The sequence below is a fragment of the Ochotona curzoniae genome, unplaced genomic scaffold, assembly GCF_017591425.1.
Source record: "Ochotona curzoniae isolate NIBS_2020 unplaced genomic scaffold, NIBS_Ocur_1.0 contig_883, whole genome shotgun sequence".
Lineage (NCBI taxonomy): Eukaryota > Metazoa > Chordata > Mammalia > Lagomorpha > Ochotonidae > Ochotona > Ochotona curzoniae.
In genome coordinates, this window is record NW_024466599.1 from 4,505,462 (window position 1) to 4,527,192 (window position 21,731).

General features: G+C 49.2%; 1 long non-coding RNA gene across 4 annotated transcripts in view; it reads right to left on the minus strand.

Annotated features, from left to right (window-relative positions):
- Positions 1-10,534: 10,534 nt before the first annotated feature.
- Positions 10,535-21,731, minus strand: part of LOC121164661 — a 61,412-nt gene continuing 50,215 nt past the window's right edge. For 2 of the 4 annotated variants that reach the window (XR_005885149.1, XR_005885148.1), the window contains exons 2-4: positions 19,706-20,388; positions 11,694-11,808; positions 10,535-10,797 (exon numbers count right to left, since the gene is read on the minus strand). This is a non-coding gene — a long non-coding RNA (uncharacterized LOC121164661). Of the gene's footprint in view, positions 10,798-11,693; positions 11,809-19,705; positions 20,744-21,731 lie in introns of those variants that run through there. The other 2 variants (XR_005885147.1, XR_005885146.1) reach the window with 2 other exon arrangements.

The following is a 21,731-nucleotide window of genomic DNA, read 5'->3' on the forward strand; positions in this document are numbered from 1 at the left end:
TCAAAACTCAACAGCACAGTGTTAGCCCAGGTAAAAGCCAAAGCCAGGGAGCGAAGGAGCCGAGCATTCCTGAGCCGGCCCTGCCTTCAGGGCAGAGCCACACGTGCTTTGCCCTTGAACCCTTTCTATTTTTTCAGAACTTTGCACACTTTCTGCTCTAATCATATATAACTTTCTAAATACTTACACTAATAAATAAAGGAGTACGGAAAAAGAACAGCAGCCGAACACTGAGAGCTTCCTGAAAGAGGTTAAGGAGAGTGTGTAGCATCCTCCACCTTTGCTCTGCTCCCCTCTTCCACCCCCAGCTGAAGATCTGAGAAAGTGCAAACATAGGACACCCCCATCCCCACGACTCCATGCACAGTAGCACATTAACCCAGAGGCGTCCTTGGGGAACAGGCTACGGCAGGCACGGTTACAGACACACGCTGGCTCATCCCCACATCCTCGCTGCTGCAGGCCAGTGGTCCTCTGCACCCTTCCCAGATGCACGAGAGCTCTTCATTCAAGGAAGGAATGTGCCAGCCCAGCCTTTCCCCAGCACTGCCCCAGAGCCTGCCTGGACAGGCCAGCTCTCCAGGTCACCAAGAGGACTCACCCAGCTGCGGACCATATGCTGTGTTCCTTTTAGTCTCCAGAAGGGCAGAGCCTCTCAATGCCCCAGGAAGCAGTTCACGGAGGATTCTTTCTCCAAACCCCGTCCCCACCTCTGTTTTAATGATGATCGCCGACAGGAGGAAGTGAGAGTGACAAGGGCAAGAGTGGCCATCTCCCCGCCTCCACGGTGTCTTGGCCTCAATGAACCTAGTCAGTGTGCACAGGTGTGTGACCTCCCACACTCCCACAAGCTCCTGGCGAGAATCTCTGGTTCACTTAGCAGGAATGTCCTAAACGTTAGTGTCTCCAGGCCCTTTTATTAGCGCCAGAGCTAGCAAAGGCCACAAATCAGATGAGTGCTGGCTTTTTATGACCCTAACCCAAGTCAGCTTGGCGAGCATCAACATCGCCCCATCCCTCCCCATCAGCTGACTCCCTGTGGAACCCCTCCCTCAAAGATGGTTATTCAAATTGGCTCAAACTCAACCTAGCTGATAGCAGGGAGGGCAACTATAAAATAACTAACTCTACAACTCCTTTGCCCAAGTCTCTAGCTCGGCCACTGACTTTATAAAGAAACACAGAGGTAGGGTGAGAGTTGGGCTTAAGAGTTAGTCGCTGGTTGGACACCCACATTCCACATCAGAATGACAGGGTTCCCCCACAGAAAGCCTTCCTCCCTGTAGACCAACCCAGAAGGAACAGAATAGTCAGGGTCTGTACCTGGCCGTCATCCTCCTCCGTCTTGGGCCAGGGTCTGCCACTGGTCTAGGACCAACTTGAGCTCTGCTTCTCCCCAGAAACTCCAGTTCCCATGGGCCAGAAGGACAGTACCACCTCCTGCCAGCTCTACAGCTCCCTGCAGCACCCTCTCCTCCAGGACCTGGCACACAACTGACTCTAAAGCGAAGCACTCATCAGCCAGCAAGCAGGTCCATCTCAAGGCCACAGATGCAGCCATATCCCAAGCCTGAGCCTGAAAAACAGGACTTGCTCAGGGAAAGGCAGAGTAGGAACAAGAGTGGTGCGTGAGCAGGATTGTTGGGGTGACAGGCTAGGGCCCATACCCACACGGCCACATAATCATGGTAATAAGAATGCCATTTCCAGAGGCTGCTATAAGGATTAAGTGACATCATTCATGAGAAGGACACCCAGCGCATCCTAACAAGTTCTATAAATGTTACTGTAAATTCTGCCAATATAAGGCACTGTCATTAGCAAAATCACTCATTATTTCTCCTCTCCACATGCTTCAGGACATTACCAGTGAAGCCACAAATTATTCTTTTGGTCCACACTCAGACTTTGTCCATTTGCTGCTAAGCAGTGACTCAGAGCTGGTCCTTGTTGGGGTCAGTGGAAGAGGCTGGGGCTGCAGAGGAGTTAGAACAACGCTGGCTGCCTAGCCCTACAAGGAAAGATGGTGACTGCCCACAGGCCTCACCCATTCTCTGTGCCTCTACCCCTTGAGCTAAGGCCAGCTCCTGGCTCCCAGGACCCGTTGCAGCTGCAGACTGCATTGTCGTACAGTGTTTACACAGGCACTTGGGGTCTGAGCGCCACCAAGCTCACATGGACAAGTGACATCAGAGACTCATCTGTGCCATCCGCTGCTTTCTCTCTGTGTCTACAAGGTGAAGTCCACTTTACCTGGAGCCAAGTGACTGCTTGGCCACTGGGGCATCCATGGCCAAGCACAGTAGTCGGTGGCAGCTACAACAGTATGTGCCTTCTTAGCGCCCTGGAGGATGGAGCCCAGAGCCAAGCCTCTGTGCCGACGGGGACTGGTGGAGCCTGTCTGGGCTTACAGGGGACCTCTGCCCCCAGGTGTGGCCAGAGCCAGCTGTGGAGCAGAGCTGCTGCGTGGGGTCTAGGTAAGGAAGCCCCTCTGAGAAGAGAGGAGGCCCACAGGCTCCAAGACCTCCACGGCCCAGAAAGGCTCCTTGGTGGGGTCTGAGCAGAGGAAATGGTTTGTGTTGCAGCCCAGCTCTGACTCACAGGGTCATTAGTTTACCCATAAACTCCTACCGTGCTTTGTGCAGGAATGACTGCTCCACAGCAGGCACCTGGAAGGCGTCCACCTGGGTTCCCCATCCAGCTCCCGAGAAACACTATGAGGTGATTGGGCCATTTCCAAATTCAAATGACCCATGATTTCAACCAAATTAACCACCTTAAGTCAACAAACAGACGCTCCCAGTGTGCCTGCTCCGTGTACGGCCACAGAGAACCGGAACACAGCTAAGGCTTCTCGGTGAGAGGAGGAGCTGGCCAGCCTGGGATCTGTAAAAATGCCACAGCACAGGAGCATCGTGGTCCAAGGTCACCTGGCCACCAGGCCTGCATCATGGAAAACTGGTATGAGGCAAAGGCCGGAAGAGGCAGCTGCCGAACTGGCTCATGATGGATTAAACCCACACCAGGAGGAAACTGTGCAAAGAGAAGAAAGACACAGCAGGCACTAGCTCAGAAAGCAGGAGGGGACAGGAGGACCATTCCTAGGGTATCTACCCCTTGGTGACCATTTTGCCCCCTGCCCTTGTGACCAGGCCCAGGAGTTGGCAAAACTGACAACATTGTTGATTTCTCCATGCCCAGACAGAGCAAGCCTTGTGCAGGGAAGGTTTGGAATAATGGAAACTGCCGCTGTTTGGGGTCGGGGCCAGATCAGCTATTGCAGGCATCAGCCCCAGGACCTGGCACTGGCCATGTCATCTTTGAACCTCAGTTTGGGGGACTGATTCCAGCAGGCCCTGCTAACTCAGGGCACCCTACAAACACCAAACAAGGACCTCGATGTGACTACAGGTACTGTAGGCTTGCAGGGCTAGCCTCAGAGCAGCGGGAGTCAGGGCCCAAGCGGGAGCACTAGAGTGTCAGCACCTATGTTACTCAAAGTCCTGGCTCTGCCCTGTAGAGCCCACAGTGCCCTCCTCACTTCTGCTCACCTGTGAGAAGGACGCCACATCTTGACTTGATGGGATTAAGTACTTGTAGAGGCCTTCTGCATGGTCAGCAGGCTGTAAGCACTCTGTTGACTTCAGCTGTTATTAGCATGGTGAGCTGCCCAGGGAAATGGTCATTATCACTAGGAAAAGGGCCCAAGTGAGCACTGGGAATGAGACTGAGGGCAGCAGCACAGCAGCCCTGGCCACCCGCCTCCCTCTGTCCACCTCACTCTCAGCCTTGCCCGTGCTCTCAAGAACTGTCCAGGCCTTCTCTGTACAGATCCTCCTGCCCTGAAACTGCTCTCTCTCTCTCTCCCTCTCTCTCTCTCTCTCTTCTGCTCATCATCCTGATGTCAGCTAGGAGACCCCACCTGCAGGCCAAATGAGTCTGTATACATTGATATTCGTCCTACACTTGCATTCACTTGGCAGTCCCCTTCGTGGATGGTGAGCTCTGTGGGGGCAGAGGAATCGGTGATAGTTCTTAAGAGAAACAGAAAAATAATATGAGAAGAGATAGAGGCAGAGGGAAGGGAAGAGAGGTAACTGTTATGGCCATGGCAGCTGATAAGAGCTGCAGGATGGAGGCCATGAGGAGGCTTGTGTTTCTGGAGGCAAATGCCCTCATAGGTGAGTGGATGGATGGATGGATGGATGGATGGATGGATGGATGGATGGATGGATGAACGGACGGATGGGCGGACGGATGGATGGATGGATAGATGGACAGATGTATGGATGGATGGATGAATAGACAGATGGATGAGTAGATGAATAGATGTATGGGTTGGTGAAATGTTACATGGATGGGTGGGTAGATAGGTGGATAAATGGGTTGATTATATATACATAAATAGATAGATAAATGCTTCTACAATAACTTATGAATTGTTGTATTTGAAGAGAAGCTTTTCAAAACAAACTCCATGTTTAACCAATTCTGGCACAAAACAAATAGCATTTGGAAAAACATGTTAATTCTATCCTCAGTCTTCCCTCTGGACCCCACAGGCCCATGGTGTTCACAGTCCAAGCTAGCCACCTGTCGCCACCCTTGACTCACACATGAGGCAAAGGATTCCACTATGTGGGAGACAGAATGGGAAAGGGCAGAAGACCATGCCCTCCTGCCAGGAGTCAAGCACTGCTCTTGTGCTCCAGGGAACAGCCAAGGCCAAGAGCAAGCTGCTGCAGGTGGCCGTCTGTGTTACACACCCCGTGAACTAGTCATAAAAGTGTGCAAAGGAGAAGCTGTCCCATGCTGTGGCCGTTGTTGGAAGCACACGTCTGCGAGTGCTCAGATGGCTTACTCAGACGTACCTCAAGTGGAAGTGACCTGTGCCCCCCTGGTGCACATCTGAATATTCCTCATGTAATATCTTACAAAAATATTTTCAAATTTCTTTTATTTTTTTAAAGTCAAAGAGATCAGTTAAAAAAAAATCAGTTGCATTTTTCTGGATCAATCCCAAATGTCCACAATAGCCAGGGTCGAGTCAACCTCAAGTCAGTAACCCAAGACGCAATTCAGTCTAGGTCTGCCGTGTGGGTGGGAAGAACCAAGCATGCAAGCCCCCAGCACTGCCCTCCAGCACACACCTCAGCAGGAAGCTCCACACCCAGGGCTGCTGGTGGGGGGTATGGGTGCTCTTAGCTACACTGCTGCCCCTTCCCTCTCACATCTCACACATGGCACAGAAGAAGGCTCAGTGTCACTGAGACCCAGTGTGCCAAGCATTGTGTCCAGTCTGGGGCACAGTATAGGTCATAAGAGTCAGGGAGTTCTGAGGTTATTTAAACACTGCAAGACAGACCAGAAGCCCTGGGAGGCTAGATGCAGGCCCAAGGGTCCTGGGGCCAAGAGCAGGTGTGTGTTTCCCGGTCTGGCTAGAGACCGCTTGTCCGGGACAGTGTCATCCTGGCAGCACACGTGAGCATCAGCAGAGAGGAGTCAGTGACTCATTGGGAGGGAAAAACACTCGAGTGTAAAACCTGAATCACAGTTTAGACCTGAGACAAATTCCATCATTTCCCTCTTGCCAGAACCTGTGTTCAGCACACTGGAGGAAGCAGTAAATCATCAGTACCTTCACCTGTTCGCAAACACATCATCGCCTCCAACACTCCATCACCGCCGTGCAATCTACCGCAAATTAGTTTGCTCTATCTGGGGTAATTTAATCAACTGCCTAATGTAGATTCTACCAACCCCTGCACATGACTCATAATTATAGTGTTGACTCAAACACATTCATATTAATGGGCCAACAAGCCACTGTAAAGCAAATATCAGCCTTGTCTGACACATCCATGTTTATTTTATGCACACTCAAGGACACAGGGTATTATTTAACTGTGCAAAAGAAGCACATTTTGCTCTCAGTAAGTTCTGGCGACATTGAGCTTCAAGACGGTGAGGAGACACACCAAGGCCTGAAGCACTCAGCATACTCCCGTGTCAGAGCTCAGTTCACCCCGGCCCCAGGGACCAAACCCCCCAGGTGCAAGAAGCCCACTCTCAGAAGCTCAGAAGTCATGCACGCACCTGCACTCAGGCAACCAGAACACGGCTGCGGCATCTTCCTGGCAGCTGAGCATTTGGCCATGACGTTACCACTAACTCTGTTGCCAGAGCCTGTGGAGATGCCGAGAAGGGCAGCTTTCACCCCACCTCGCCCCACTGCATCAGCCTGCATGCAGGAAGCCCACAGACACCGGCTCACACCTCCTGGAAGGCACCTCGTGCCAGGCCTAGTGTGTGTGGCCTGAGGCCAAGCAAGGCGGACCATGGCTAATGCCTCGTTTCTGCCTGGTGTCTTAGAAGATGTCCTGCTCTGCGTCTTCCTTTTCTCTCTTGTGCTGGAGGACACGGCAGGGACTTGGGATAACTTGGACCTGATGCGAGAGGGGCCTGGGGCTGGAACCTGCCACTCTCATGTTGCCTCCCTTGCCTGCAGCCTTTCCACAGGGTCTCCAACCTGACCTTCAGCCAGTCTGGAGTTCTCCTGGGTGTCGCTGGAGTCACTGCCTTGCTCCAAGCCCAGCCTGTTTGATTGCTTTTAATTAGCCTGGCTGACCACAAAAAAAAAAAACAGGAATTTCATACTTAGCTACTTTTCATCATGATTGCTACAAGTTCAGCTGAGAGTCTCTGGGGGACAGAGATAACATCTCACTAATCAATAGATTATGATTTTTACATCTACTTAGAAAGCAAAAGGACTAACAGAGGATTTCCATCTGCTTGTCCACCTGCTCTGGAAGGTCCGTCTATTAGGGAACCACAGCCAGGACAGGCCAAAGCCAGGAGCCCAGGGTTCCATGTGGGTCTCCCATGTGGGTGGCAGGGCCTGCCATGCTTGAGCCATCTGCTCTCTCCTGGGATGGTCCTTAGCAGGTGGCTGCAGAAGGGCGGAGCGGGGACACCAACAAAGGCATCCCAGCGTAGGATGTGCACCTCCCACGTGGTGTCCTGACTGCCCCAAGCCCCTCCAGTTTCTGCAGCAGCAGTCCCCAGGGCCACCGAGCTCAGTGGCAGGACTGTCTCCTCCTGGCGGAGGTTCTGACAACGTCCTGGTCTCAGCCAAAGATGCCAACCTAAGTTTCTATCTGGGAATTTCTTCCTTGATTTTCTCAGGAAATTTATGTGTTCCTGAACATTAAATCCTACCAAAAAAAGTTATGAAAACAGGAAAGCTTAAATCACAGCTACAATGTTCCTGAAAAAATGTGGTGCCAGTAGTGAGACAGTATCGGTTCAGCAGAAGCCACTGCTTTGAGGCAACGACAAGGACAGGGTTCAAGTTAAGGTCAGAGATTTGGGAAACCACAATGAGACACGAGCCTCGCAGCAAGAGGCTGGCGCTCACCTGCTGGCCTGCCTTCCAGCTCTGACTACGTGCAAGTGTGTTCCAGCCCTGACTGAAGCTCATGTTGAATCACTACTGAAGATAGAATCCTCATGAATATGTTAACGCACAGAATACACTTATGCGTGAGAGTGCGTGAGTGGTGTTCCAAAAACCATCAGATCTGGGAAGTTAACACGAGTCCCTTGCACGACCGACACGTAGCTCTCTACAACGATGCTAAAACCCTGCTGGGACAACCCAGTGCTTCATCCTTCAAGTAATTCAGAACATTCTGCAGTGTCTCCCACTATGCAAATAGATCCTATAGGCTGTAATTATTTGCAACAATACAGTTTTTAAATTTGCAACTATTTGAGAGGCGGACAGACAGACAGAACTCTCACCTGTCGGTTCACACTTCAAGCACATTCAGTGGCAGGTCAGATCCAAAGCCAGACGCCAAGGACTCAGCCTAGCTGGCCGCGTTGGTGGCAGGACACCAATTACTTGTGCCAGAACCACGCTCTTCACTAGCAGGCAGCTGGAGCCAGGAAATGGGCGAGAAGTCTGTCTAGGGGGTAAAGTCTCCCCATTGGTCGCCTTACTGTAGGTCAGTCATCCACGCCTGTGAGAGCCTTAACAGAATAAATGGAAAAGAAAAAACCAACATCACAAACACTTCCCCATGAACTTAGAAATTGCTGCACAGGTATTAACAAATTGCTCGCTGACTTCAAAGCAAAGTCCAAATCAAGGCAAGTACACAAAATATATTCATTATTTTAAAAAAAGAAGAAGAGGAAGAAGAGGAGAGGGCCTGGTGCGACAGCCTAGTGACTGAAGTCCTCACCTTGCACCAGGATCCCACATAGGCACTGGTTCCAATCCTGACAGCCCTGCTTCCCTGCAGCTCCCTGCTTGTGGCCTGGGAAAGCAGTCAAAGCCTTAGGACCTTAAAGCCACGCATGTGGGAGACCTGGAAGAAGCTTCTGGCTCCTGGCTTTGGATCAGCTCAGCTCCAGCTGTTGCGGCCACGTGGGGAGTGAATCATCAGACGGAAGATCTTCCTCTCTGTCTCTCCTCTCTGTATATCCGCCTTTCAATAAAAATAAATAAATCTTTTATTAAAAAAAAAAGGGAGGAGCAACATGCACTCTGATGTCCAAATTGAAGGTGGTTTTAGATGACATGATTTCATCAATTCGGCACAAAACAGGAAATTATTTCTGCGTAATATTTTCTACAAAACCAAGATCTAGACATGTACATAAAAAACATGGTGCTTTGGGGTGCTTTTCATAATTTTCAGCTTTCCTGCTACAGTTGTGCAGCCTCAGGAATTTCTCCTTCACCTTCCCACTTCCCTCCTCCCCACGCGCTTCTCTCATATTGTTACAGGAGAGTAGTCCTCCAACAACAGTCCAACGTCCATCGTTCTGTTATTGAAGTGTGTTATACCACTGTAGGTATAGACGGTGCAGACTGTTATCACGATGTATTTAACAGCTTAATTGGGAGTCCTTTTATTCAGGTAGAGATGCATACCGCAATGTGTCTTCACTGCTCACTATGCTAGACTCCATTCCACAGCTTCTCTAGATGGATAAAACAGTACCTGTCATACCACTTCTAGAGTTCTTGATCTACTGGCCGTCAGATCCGAGGGCTACCCAGACCTGCCCCGGGTGGAACCTGTAGAATGCCACCTGGCTGAAGTTCACTGAGTCAGAAATGAGTTCACTCCCAGCTCAGCGTGTGCTCAGTCCTTTCCCTTGCCTTTGACGCCTTACACAAAATGGTGTCCAGTTTGGCTCTAGGGGGCTGACTGGGCTGTGAAATCCACCCTGCTCTTGCACTGCCTGTCTGTGATCTGCTGCTCTGTCTGTGCTCCTGATTAAATCAAACAGACCAGCAGGACGGACAGTTCTTTGGGTTCACCTCCCAAGCTCCCAGTGAAAGTTCCTTCCCACCTGGTTGCTGGTGGAGTTCCGGCTGCTGGTGGAGTTCAGATCGCCATTAGCTGAATGCTGCTGCAACACCACACCATTGTATCTGCTGCTCTCCTGTGTCTGTCAGTCTCCAGGTACCCCTCTGCTGTTGTTCTGTCCTTTCCTATTTCGTGGAACATGTCCTCTCTGCTTCATCCTGATTAAATGTTTTTCCATCCATTTAAACGTGTCCTTACCCTATTCCACCATCTTGATTTCTCCCAAATACTAACATTTGTTAGCAGTTTGGAAATACCAAGCCTAATAACTAAGGTATAAATAGGCAAGTTTGTGATATCAACTTTAACAGACAGAAAGTCAGGTTTTTTTCTCAGATAAAACTATCCAGCACTATAATAAAAGTTACTAGAAAAGGCATCCAAAAGAATTTTAATAAATAGTGAGGTTTATGAAACAAAAAGCATATTGCTCTGACGCCACAATAATGCAAACATAAGAAGTCTTACTCAGTGAGCTTTTAACCACACTCTACAGCAGAGTATGTAGGTTCAATTCCCAGCCCTGGCACTTGACTCCAGCTTCCCCCAGTGCAGACAGGAGGAAGCACCCATGATGCTCAGAGTTGGGTCTCTGCTCCCTACGAGGGAGACCTGCCCACCATGGCACAAGCTGGAGGTTATCTCCACACTGCATTACCAGCTCCTGGCTCCAGTCCATCTCCAGCACCAGCCCAGAGCCAGCCACCATGGGCATCTGGGCAGTGAACCAGCAATGGGAGCTCTGCCTGTCTGTCTTGCTCTTTATGTCTCTTTGCTTCTTGCATAAGAAAACAATAAAGGAAAAGTTCCACCCAATTGTTTAGAGCTGAATCCCAGGTTACTTAAAAAGTATTGGAAAGTTCATCTCTAAATAATAATGAGTTCGACAAAATTCCAATTTTGGGGGAATCTCAGCTCTTTTACAAAACACATTAATACATGCTAAATCATTTTCCACACTTCATCACTGGATGTGGGTATTGGGGGGAGGCATAGAAAAGAAACAATTCTGCTACAATATCATACGGAACAGATTTCCTTGTGAATTGTCTTCTGAGAGAAGCTCGGGGTAAAGGAATTCAATGAATTCAACTCCCTCTAGGTTATTCCGCATTCCTCTTTTCTGCGTGGTGGTGTATGACTGCACGTTCCAAGAAGCAGATCCTGGAACAGAGTTTTTGGAGAGGAACCTGTCTCAGGAACAGAGTACGTGAGAGAGATGGTCAACAGCGAGTGACAAAGGACACAGCACTGCAGGAAGAGTGGAGACCCAGAGCTCCATGCTTCCTCTAGCAAGCCAGCCGAAGTAAGCTGCATTATAATGAGAAGAGTTCTATGTCCCAGAGACTCGTCCTCCAAGATCAGGCATTCCCATGGGTTCAGCTTCTGGGACTGGTAGATGTTCCTGCTGGCAGAGTCACAAAGCAGCAGAGGATGACAAACCAAGCATACATATCCGACTGTCTGTCTGATCTCTCTCTCTCTCTGTCTCTATCTATCTCTCCCCACTCCCTCTCCCTCTCCCCTTTTCAAGCCTCCAGCCACCAGATTCAATCACCAACAGTCCAGAATCATGAGCGCATCCAATCTTGTCACTCTGCAAAGGCGTCACCTCGAAACACAACTGGGTTAAGTCTCCTCCCTCTCAGTGCCATTAATCTACGTCATCCAGGACTGAGAGGACCAACACTCAGACCAGAATAACGGTCTTTCATAGAAGGTTAGTATTGATCAGAGACGTACAAGCCAGTGGACAGCACCATGCATCCACTGGGGCTGCCCTAGCAGCACAGTGTCCTGCCTGGGAAGCCGAGGCACACAGCAGGATGGCTGAGGGCTGGAGGCCACAGCTGACCACACTGCACACAGTGAGAAGCAATCCCACTTGCAAGGGAAGCTGAGTGGCACAAAGGTGCACCCGCCGATATGACCAAAATGAAAACATGACAAAGTCAATAATACAGGCAAAATCTCAGCATGAAGTTCTGAAGAACCGGAAGAGCACTCTGGTAGCTAGGAAAGGTTTACATGACGTATGAACCGACTGTTTATAACTTGGAGTTCAGAGTGTATCAAAAATATACTCTAATATTAAGTCAGTTATGCAAGCAGACAACTCTGAGTGGATGTCATGTTCCTGCACACAAACAACAGAGCCCTGTTCAGAAGTTTTTCCAGCAAGTACAAAAAAACTTACAGAAACTTTTTAGGAATTAGAACTACTCTGGATGCGTTTCAACAAAGTAATAGCAAAAGACAAACTGTTCAGTAACTAAAAAACTTTAATATGCTTTGAATTCTTACCAGAATGGAGAAGTGTGGGAATGTCCGCAGGCGATTACTGACATGAACTGATGCTCAGGAAATGGAACCGCACGCCGTCTCACAGTTTCCGGAGATCATCTTTCCTTTTCAAAGGCTGGCAATGAAATAATGGACCTGATATGTAAAGGGTGCTCTCCATTTTAGCCCAAGCAATTGAATGAAAACACAAAAACAGCCCCACAGCTGCCTGATTATAGGTGTGATCAGGATCTGGCAGGTGCAATTAGGCAGGACCCCGCATTCAAACATGTGAGTGTTAGATTAGTCAATGACTCAATAGCAGACACAATGATTTTCACATGCGATTTTGTATTTAAAACCGTCCAGGCACCCCCAGATTAATAAATGATGAGAACAGGTCATGGAAATCTCTTACCCAAGTTAATGGTCTGTCACTACAAAAGTGGACTGATTTGGTTCCAGGCCCCGCTTACGAATCTACTCAACAGAAGAGAGCTGTGTGGCCACTAGAAGAGCCCAAATTCCTTCAAAGCCCTTTGAAAGGAAACATCCAGGATGCTCCTGGACCATCTGAAGCCTTCGCTGGCATTCATAGCTATCAGATGTCCCTCAAACTAGGCTCATGCCCCTGGAGTTCACCCAGAAGCCACCACGAAGGCTGGAAAGAGCGAACCAGACAAACAGCTCATGATTCCATCAGACAGAGATTCATCAACAAGAGACGGCAAACAGATGCACCAGAATGGGAGTGGCGAGGGTGGGGGCAGAAGACCAGGTACCCCGACACCCAGAGCAGCAGGAAGGAGGGTCTCCTGGAGTGGCAGGGTCACAAAGCAGGGGTGAACAGCAAAGGGGCTCAAGTCCACGGGACAAGATCGCTCCCTGTCAGTCAGTAGGAGGAAGAGGGTGGTGAATAAATGCAGACTTTATTCCATGAATTGGCCTAAGAATGTCACTCCCTTCTCTTGAGACTATTTTCTTATAGTAGTGAAGGTAAAAAAAAAAATGTTTTAATAAACCAAAAATTGTTTTTGTTTTGGCAAAGCATTAATGATGGATTTTCAGCCAAATAATTCACAATTGCATTAAATACAGACATGTCACATAAATAAAAAGCATCAGACTGAAGTAACAAAAGGGAAAACCCAACTTTAAGATGTACGAAAGACACAAACAACCCAAGAAATAGAAGATTTGAAAGTAGCCAAGTGGAGGATGCATGTACAATGCAGACAGTAATAAAAGGAAAGTTGTTCTGGCCGCAGAAATATGTGTTTACAGGCAAATAGGCACATTTTATTATGAAAATACTGTCACTCTGATGGGAAGATGTAACAACCGTATATTTGAAGACACCAAGTAATACAACCGTAAAATGTATTATTTTTTTTTAATTGGTGAACCCAAAGCACAAAAGGCAAGTCCATAGTGACAGAGGTTCTGACTCATCTCTCCTGACACAGAACGATGCAGTCACAAGCGTGGGGAGCGGCTTAGTGCAGTAACAACAGGAATGGTGAATGATACAGTGCCTCACTCCCTGTGGGCACACTGCTTCTCAGGTGTGCTTCTTCCAGGCCTGAGTCCAGCCAGGAGGGCACAGCCTGTCTCACTGTCTGGAGGCCTGGTACTCAAGAGGGGGTGTCAAGTTGCTGGCTAGAATCTGAACACCCCCATCCAAATATACGAAACTCCGTCACCTTCCATTTCTCAGTCTTTCTCGCTGGGCACTGTGGAACTCCATACTCCACATGCCCAGTTTAGTAAGCAGCAAGTGAACCAAGAGATGCCAGCACAGGGCTCCAGCACCCCTGGTCAGCTGAGGTTCTGGTGGTACTCTGCCCCCCAGGTCCAGCATTCCTCCCTGCCTCAATGCCAACAGCCGTCTTCTCAACCCAGCGAAAACCTTTCTGTGCTGACACCGGATGAGAATGTGCCCGACAGTGGAGACTCAGGTCTGTTGGTTCATCTCACTCGGCATCATGACCTGCAGTCTCCTACCTAGGGTCTGATGAGAATTGTTCACATAGTTGATTTAATTTTCTACTTGGGAGCAGCTGGATAGTGTAGTTGCTGTTACTGTCATGGCTGTTCGATTTTTTATGAATACCGTATTGGTCCTTGATGTGGCTGGACTCAGCTATCTATCTTGATGGAAGTGTTCTTAATAAACTTTGCCTTCAGGTACTGGACATTTTTCACATAACTAGGAATGTACTTCACCCTTAGGATGTCCTATATACAGTCTTCAGAGTGTAAGGATAGGAATCTTAGAATGTTGCAGTAGCTGAATTTAAGTCTACAAGGAAACCTCCCCCCTCATTTTCGCAGCTGTAAATGGAATTGAATAGTTGCTCATCAAATCTACCCCCTTTCTTTTTGGCCTCAAGCTACAAACCACTCCCAGACTCTGCAATGGAATGAGTTGTGGCTGGTGGAATGTGAAAAGCTAAGATGCACGCCTGTGAAAAAGTACTTCCTGCATCCTTCAAGGTTTTCTCACTCACAAGTTCAACAACAGGAACACCACGGATCCAAAGGAAGGAAGGTAAAGCTGTTGCTGTATGACTGTGGAAGACTAGCAAGCAGCCACAACACCCAACTGGCCTCTACCCACACGAAACAGCAGGCGCTTCCTCTGTGTAAGGGCTATCCGTGTTGTGGTAGCAGAGCTGATATTCAAGGACGGATACCAAGTGACACCATAAAGCCCATCGCACTAGCTTTTATATTCACTGATACCCAAGAAGAGAATAACAAAGTCCATTCATCTAACCGTAACTTTCACACCAAAATTGTCCCCATGCTGGTTCTGAGGCAAGCACCAGGCCGTGCCTCACCGGCTGTGAAACCTTCATGGCATTGCCACAGCACTTTCTTAATGGCGTCTGTCATCATTTTCTACTGTTCTGTGATGAGGGTGTCCTAACACAGCGTGGGCACCCAGGGAAGGTCTTTATGGCAATTCTTTTCAGCCTATCTAGACCAGCATATGAAATAAGGGAAAGACTTTCTCCTGAAAACTTGACATGGAGTGGCTGTGGACTCTCTTAGGGGTAGATATTCACCGATTTCAAATGGCTAAATGATGATGTTAAGAGAATGAACAAAAATGCTTTCAACTAGAGAATCTGATAACCATAAGAGATAGTTAAAAACATGCAACTGGGATGAATTTCCTAAAGCTACGTCTGCTGAGAGTTTGTCCCCAAATTCCAATGTTTATCTAATGTCTCTGCTTCTGTGTGCTGCAGGCAAAGTTCAGTGTCTGACACAGGAAGCAGTCCTCTTGTTCCTGCCTCTCTGTTGCTCCCAACAGCACACTGTGATGCGAGACCTTGATGCTGTGGCTGAGCCTTTGGGTCGGTAACTAACAGTCGCTCATCAGCTCCAGATCCACCATCAACGAGCTGCCTTGTAAATATCCTGACTTGGTCTTCCCATCTCAACAGTGGGAGAGAAAGATGAGCCTCTGCTTCGCCCAGGTCGTGGGCTTCCTTGAAGACCAAATGCAGCTGAGTGGCAGAGTTCCTTGCAGGGTTAACAAGCCACCTCTGTCTTGCTAGGGTGTGTGGTCACCTGGCGAGGTGACCTCATTCAATGCCAAATACTCCTCTCAAAAGGGCAAACTTCTGTCCTGAAAACATGTCCTCCCTCGAGGACGCAGTCATACGGAAACAGGAAGCCAGCTCACATTTCTAATCCCTCTGGCCAAATCAGCTGTTTTCTGCACTTTTCTGCATTTGCACCTGCCCACAACAGCGTCAGTCATGTGGGGAGCCCGCCCTGTGTCAGGGCCAGCAGGGGAAGAATGGCAGGAAGGAAGGAAACTCTTCTTCAGGCCCGTCTGACAGGTGTGGGGTGGCTGGGTGTGTTCGGTGGTTTTCCCTCCCTCCTCCTTTATTGAAATAAGCTCTCAAGTCATGTCATGAGACGCACAGCTAATGCTGCAGCATCATTTCTGGGGTTATTTCTACGCCCACTGCACTCAAGGGTAGGGTGTGGCCCGGAGCGTGAAGTCAGTCAACCGAGCCCTGACAAGGCTGACTGAACGCACTTTCCCCAGATCAGCTATTTCAGGGCAGAGAAGTGCAGGTGCCTGGCTTCCGGCGGCTGAAATGACTGTCCTGGTGGGGATGACTCAGTGACACGTGTCTTAGTTCCCTGACACAGCCGGGCACCCTGGAGCTGGAGAAGGCCTCTGGTCACCAAATCACGAGACCACGGCTGCATGGCAGTGGAGCTCACAGCCAGCCGGCCCTGAGTTTCTTCTCAGAGCTGAGATGGACCCCAGGCGGAAAAGCAGGTGTGGGGAAGTGAGGGTGGTGAAATGATCGCTATTGTTTTCACAACAATCCCTTCTCATTTTCTATACTGCAGCCTTCAGCCCATTGCATGTAATTTCCTGGCATCACCCAAGCTTGAAAGGCCAGATCAAAAGTACAGAGCGTCCCAGCTGTGCGGGCCTCGCTGGGAATGAACATTAACCACAGCCCTTGCAGATCATTTATTCCATTGGAGACACGGAGCTCCCCCACCCTTCTGTGAGCACACTTCCTCTGTGGGGTCTGCTTCATTGTTTTCCCTGCTCTCCAGTTGGCTCCAGTTGTAAAAGCATTTCCGCCTGCATTCATCCCCTGGAAGGCACAAGAGGGCCGCCCTGCCTTGATGTCACACCTGGAGGGCACTATGCAGGGGGCCTTGGGGAGTCACTGCGGTCAGATGTCCTGCACACAAGGGCTTGTAGGCACAGCATAACTGGGGGAATGCAGTGGCTCCCAAAGCTGACTGTGGTGCACAAGGTCATCCTGTGCCAAGGAAACCGAAGGAAGACTTGGTGTCTAGTGGGTGACGAAGGAGGAGCAGCAGAGGCGGTAGCAATGGAGTTGAGCAGAGCCCTGTGTGAGGACACAGGGCGTGACGGCAGCAGCAGCAGCAGCCAGCAACGACCGGGAGCAAAAGCTACCAGCCCCCAGCTCCCCCAGCTCCCCCAGCTTCCCCAGCTCCCCCAGCTTCCCCAGCACCGAGCGTCTGTCTTCATTCTGCTTGTGTGTTCCCACTCACACTAAGGATGGCGTTTTCTTAAACCCACAGGAGCCAGAAGTGCACAGTCCGGTTATTCCTTCCCTCCACCGAATCGAGCCATCTCACCTCTCTGCTTCCTACCTGGTACAAATAAGAAAGAGACCCCTGAGCATCTACCTCCTAGGTGTTAGGTTTATGCACACTTAAAGTTCCTACAGTTCTTACATTGTTACACACAGCTAATTCCCACAGCCAGGTCCTCTGCTCATGACCTTTACCACAAACCAAAACCCCAGACCCAGCAAGGCGCTTTGAAGATCCTTTATTCCAGCAGGGTAGGAACAGGAGGGGAAGTGGAGGGGGAGAAAACTGGAATAGATACATCTCCTGCCATGGGGGCAGGATGGGGCTGCCAGGGGAAGTAGGGAAGGGAAGGAGAAGGGAGGGGCTGCGTGGGCTGTGTGCTGGCCACAGGTAAGTGGGTGGAAACTCGGGGAGGGGCCGGAGAGGCTGGGGCTCGGGATTCTCAGTTGAGGTGCCAGGTTACATCTGATTGGGGGATAACCAGAACAGTGCAAATTTCAGGAGCTGTGGGGAAGGAAAAGCTGGAAATGGCACAGGGTCCAAGATGGGATGATGGAATCATTCCAGATGCTGAAAGCTGTTTGTTTGTTTCTCCAATTAAACAAGGTGACTCAAAGGTATCATGGATTGTGTCGGCAAAATCGGAGCTGGCTGAAGACTCAGCTCTCCACTCACAGTGATGAACCTTTCTGCCTTCAGTACCAGCTCACGGCTGTGTCAAGGACATGACACTTGTAAATGTATCCCAAATCAGGTGGTCAGAGGCAAAACCACGCCACATGCGACAGCACCTTTCACCTGCGCGGTTCCGCTCCTGGCATCCTCTTCCTGCAATCTGACGCTTTCAGTGACAACTGCAGTTAACCACAGCTTACAGCTGCCATGAAATACCTGCCACCCAACAGAGCTGTGCTTTTGAAAGCTTTATTTTTATGTACTTGAAAGGCATAGTTAAAGAAGTTACAGATAGAGAAGAAAAGCAGAGACAGAGAGCAGCAGCTCTTATTTGTTGATCTCCACCCCAATGACAACAATGGCTAGGCACAGCCGGCATCCCGGCATTTCTCCCAAGTCTCCCACGTAGGTGCAGGGACCCAAGCCCTCGGACCGTCCTTCCCCACGTTCCCAGGTGCATTCGCAGGGAGCTGTGTCTGAAGCAGAGCAGCCGGTTCTGGAGTCAGCACCTAATTGCAGTGCTGGCATTGCAGGTGGAGGTTTTCCTGCCGCACCACAAGGTAGGCTCTCTCGATGGAGATTTCCAAAAGACTCTAACATCTGCAGAGCCCAAAGAAGTGGAGCTATGATCAGGAAAGGACAGGCAGCAGAGGTGATATCTGGGGTAGATGAACTTCTCTGTGTCCGTTCGTGTCCCCCTGTCCTACTCAGCTCATTTCAGTACAAACCTCCAGCTGCTTCTGTAGCAAAAGCTGTGATCTGAAACCTCCATGCACAGATTCTTCTGGAATAAAGCAGGCTAAAATAAATGCTGAAGCACACACTGCCAAAAGAGAAGATGCCAGTATGTGGGGACAAACCCAAGAAGGCGAAGATTCGGAAAGCCCAGTGGAAACATGGGATGTGCCCACGGAAAAGACTGCCCCTCAATGGCTCTTAGGGCACTCTTGGTGACTCAGTGATCTTTCCTCTAGGCCCTTGTGACAAAAGCAGCATCTTCCGGTTACACCTAAGAAACACTTAGACTACCTGCATGTATGCCCTAAGAAAGAAGTCATTGGAGGACAGCAGCCGCACGGAACGGGAAGGACCACTCTACGGCGAGTTCTTCCTAAGCAGCCTGTGTGCAGCACGTGGCAAGCTTCTCCTGGGGCTCAGCATGAGCCCTGCTGCCTCCATTTCCTGTTTCACATTGGTTTTCCTGCAACGGTTTTTTTTATCTTCACAACTCTGGAAACCCAGCTTTGCAACCATTTGTCACTGCACAACCCGCTGTTAAAACCACCTGACAGAAAACTGAAATTTTAAAATACGCCACAGAGCTTGAGTTCACTACCATGGCCTGAGCTCCCTGGCGGTCACAGATTGAGAACCACAGACCCAGTGGCAAATCCCTCACGCGGGAAGCTTCAGGCCTGGGTTCAAGCCCCAACTCGGGCCTCGGCCAACTAGACAACCTGAAATCAAGTAGCAAACCTTTCCGGGACTCAACTATCCATTTGCAGAAGGGGAGTAGGAATTCTCCAAAGCACAATTTACTCTAAAATCTGTCCTTATAAAAAGTTAGCCCCCACAGTTATCCATACAATTTAAAAACGGTATGACATGGGAATACTGCCATAGGGTCCCCAGCTCTGCCTCCTGGCCTGGCTTCTTACTAACACATGCCCTGGGAGTCAGCAGTACTGGAATCTTTCCCCAGGGAGACCCCATCGAGTTCCTGGCTCCTGGCTTCACCTTGATACAGCTCTGGCTCTTGAGGTCACTTGGAGAATAAGCGAACTGGCCAACACGAAATCTCTCTCGAGCTCTCTCTCTGCCTCTCAGTCAACAACACACAAAAAAATCACAGACCTGTGTGTTTCCGCAAGAATTCTGATTCAGATCCGAGGGAATTCAGATCAGAGGGATCCCCAAATGTGTAATTTTCTTTCAAAATTTCTCCAGATGATTGCGTTACTTGGATTAAATTGGGAAGCATTTCCTATTGACAACACAGTAGAACGGAATGTTTCGCACTGTGAAAGAGCACGAAATATTTGAGCATATTAAAATCTACCTCATTCTTTGCTTTTACTGACTCCTCGTTATGTTGTCCTTTCCTTCTAAACTGATCACATCACACAAGTTGAGTCCCCAGTCGCTCGGCAGTGAGGGTGTGATGCAGGGCTCAGGGAACCCAGCGAGCACCCCGCCATGGTTTACACCCATTCCCAGCACCGCTGGAAAAGCGCATAAACACTTACATGTTTCATAGCTTTGAAATTAAGCAGACTTTTCCAGTTATTGACACTTTCTTTGATAGTTTGACTTCCCTCACACAGGAGTTCAAGGTTAAGTTTCCAAAGAACGAGGGACGAGCAAGCCAGCTGCTCCATCCCGGTCTTGGTCTCTCGTGGGTCAGTGCTGAAGGAGAGTCAGCCTTTTCTCACTGAGCTCATTGAGCCTAGAAGCTGGGGAGGGTGGCCATTCGTGAGAGCAGCATCCAAAGCACAAGGCGGAGAGCAACGTGAAGCGACACCCAGCATCCCAGCTTAGCTCCTTCCTCCAGCACTCTCCGCCCAGGAGGGTGAGGTGCCAGTCCAACATCGGAATTTGCGTTTGGGAGATTTTGTTTGTTTTCTTGTCCATTACATAAAATCCATAATCCAGGAAGCCGAGCACGTGTCTTGTGAGCCCGCTGTGCCTGCTGGCAGACATCTCAGATTACACTGGGGAATATGAAAGTGCTAATATCCCACCCACAAGTATAAATGTCCCATCCAGGACAGAAAGACCTACAAGCAGACACGGTGAACAGCTGAATGAGAGCTCAGAGTCATACATTTCTAACACAGCTTCTGAACGACTCCATCATAAATGTGACTGATTCCCATTTAATTTATGGGGCTTTGCAGCCAGATCCAGGAATGTCCTCTGTAAACTAAATCTGTAGGAGCAACAACTTATAGCTTAGGTTACCAAGAAAACATCCGCAGCGTCGAGTGACTCTGACAACACTTCCAGTCTGGCTATGAAAACGGACTTGATCCCTAAAATCATGGCTGAGAACCAATAGAGGCAAAAAGCTCCAACTCACACCTATGTCCAATGGCAGTGCCCAACGCTAACATTGTAGCAAAGCAGGTTAGCCACCACCTGCGATGCTAGCATCCCATATGGTGCCAGTTCTACTTCCAGTGCAGCTCCCATGATCAGTCATCTACAGAAACAACGGAAGATGGCCCAAGTGCTTGGGCCTCTACCATCTACATGGAAGACCTGGATGGAGATCCAGGCTCCTAGCTTCAACCTGGCCCAACTGTGGCTGTTGAAGCCATTTAGAGAATAAGCAAGCAAATGGAAAATCAATCTCTCTCTCTCTCTCTCTCTCTCTTTTCTCCTTTCAAATAAATACAACGTTTTTTCACAAAGTTGTAGTGCCAGGATTGGCACTGTGTCATAGTAGATAAAGCTACCACCTGCAGGTCTGGAAGCCCACATGTGTGTCAGTTCATGTGTTACCTTCTCTGCCTCTGACCCAGATCCTTGCTAATGGTCTAGGAAAAGTAGCAGAAGATGGTTCAAGAATCTGGACTCCTTCCACTCACATAGGGGACCTAGACACAGCTCCTGCCTGCTGGCTTTGACCTGGCCCAGCCCTGGCTATTACGACCATCTGGGGAGTAAGAACAGGTTGGAAGATATTCTCTCTCTCTCTGTGTCTTTCTCTCTCCCTCTTATAACTCTGACTTTCAAAATAAATTAATCTATCTTTAAAAATGACAGTGGCCAACCCAAAGATGTTACATTGGGGTATGCATTTGGCACAGCAGTGAAGTTGTGGCTTGGCAAGCCTCTACTTCAGTTCTAGCTTCCTGTGAATAAACACTATTGGAAGGAGCACGTGATGGATCAAGTTCTTGAATCCTTGCCTCCCACATGGGAGACCCAGTTTAGGCCCTGGGCTCCTGGTTTCAGTATGACCCAACCCTGGTTGTTGCAGTCATTTAATGAGTGAACCAAGAGATGAAAGATCTTACTCTCTCTGACTTTTCTGCCTTTCAAGTACTATAAAAATAAATAATTTTTTGAAAAAAAAAGCCAAGGTACAGAAGTGGGTTTATAGAAAAGCTGTCTGGTAGACTAGGAAAACCCCTGTCTTGGTATGACAGACTAGGTTGGCTCCAAAACTGAGTCAGTCCTCCCCAGAGCAGTAATGACTACATTGGGGGCAAATCCTTTGGACCCGCTTCTCTGTGTTGATAAGCATTTACGGAGCCTCCACTACAC